The sequence below is a fragment of the Octodon degus genome, unplaced genomic scaffold, assembly GCF_000260255.1.
Source record: "Octodon degus isolate 3935 unplaced genomic scaffold, OctDeg1.0 scaffold00054, whole genome shotgun sequence".
Classification (NCBI taxonomy): Eukaryota; Metazoa; Chordata; class Mammalia; order Rodentia; family Octodontidae; genus Octodon; species Octodon degus.
The window spans coordinates 8,609,920-8,611,091 of record NW_004524630.1 but is presented as its reverse complement, the minus strand read 5'-3'; the positions used below and the strand labels follow the sequence as shown (position 1 = coordinate 8,611,091).

Below are 1,172 nucleotides of genomic sequence, written 5' to 3'. Positions count from 1 at the left end.
AAACTCTTAAAAGATCAAAATGTCATCTTCTCTCTTTATACTTACCACAGGCTGAGGAAATTCATTATGAGAAATCTGTCAGTCACAGCTTTAATAACCCACTTTGGAAAGAACTAATAAGAAAGTACATTGGAAAGTAGAACTTCATTTTTGTTTTCAAATAAGTGGTCATCATTTTTCTTTTTTACAGAAAATGCTCATAAATACAGCATATCTCAAAGAATTTAGGAGATTCTAGTAAAAACAAGCACTGTTAATACAAAAATTTGTAAGAGGTCAGTGGAGACCATCTGTTCCTAAGTCAGGACATTACCACTCAAGTCCTTGGCATAATTCCCCACCAGTTAGAGCACAGCATGCTGAATACACACCTGGTGATCTTTAATTGACATGCCCTTCAATAATTGGGGACATATCTGCTCAAGTCACGTATTCTTTAACATCTTGTTTATCGGCAAACATCAGCAATCCACCTTTCTTTCCGTGCTTAGGCCTTAATATTTTGTAGAGTTCTTTTCTAGTTATGGAAGTTCTTTCTGACTGTACTGTTCCCAACAACTATTAGCAATTCTGTGTTAGTTGACTGAGCATTTCATGGAGAATCAAGAGCTTCTTTCCCACCAATATCACACAGTAGGAAATGTGTATTACTAATCACTAGTTCTGCTACATTCTTTCCTATTTTGTGGGATGCACATACAAGTTCATTCATTAAAGTAGTGGTACGAGACTGTGGTTTTACCTTTCATGATCCTGACCAAACATCATAATTTCATGTCCCTGATATTAACATTATTTGTCCTTGGTGAAGAGAATTCCTGCTCTTGGGCAGTGAGGCCCGTGTAGTTTCCCAGGTCATCGGGCCTCCACTGGCTCATGTGAGGGGGAAAGACACAGCAGCCTCCACTTCCTTGGATGCTGGGCACTCCTCCAGGAGAACTGGAGGGAGGTCTCAGCCTAGGTCAGTCAGCCAGCCCTGACCAAGGCCTGTCCTGGATGCCCTGTCAGACAGAAGCCTCTCTGGCTGGGGAGCCCTACCAGCCTTTCTTGATGTTTCTCTCCCTTTCTCCCTCTGTCTGTGTCTACCTCTCTGCGTCTCTGCGTCTCTGCCCCTCTCTCCCTCTCTCTGTCTCTCTCTGTCTCTCTCTGTCTCTCTCTCTGTCTCTCTCTCT

General features: G+C 42.6%; 1 pseudogene; it reads right to left on the bottom strand.

The window, feature by feature from the left end:
* Positions 1-309: 309 nt before the first annotated feature.
* On the bottom strand, positions 310-712 carry LOC105742470 (annotated as a pseudogene).
* Between the last annotated feature and the right edge of the window lie 460 nt (positions 713-1,172).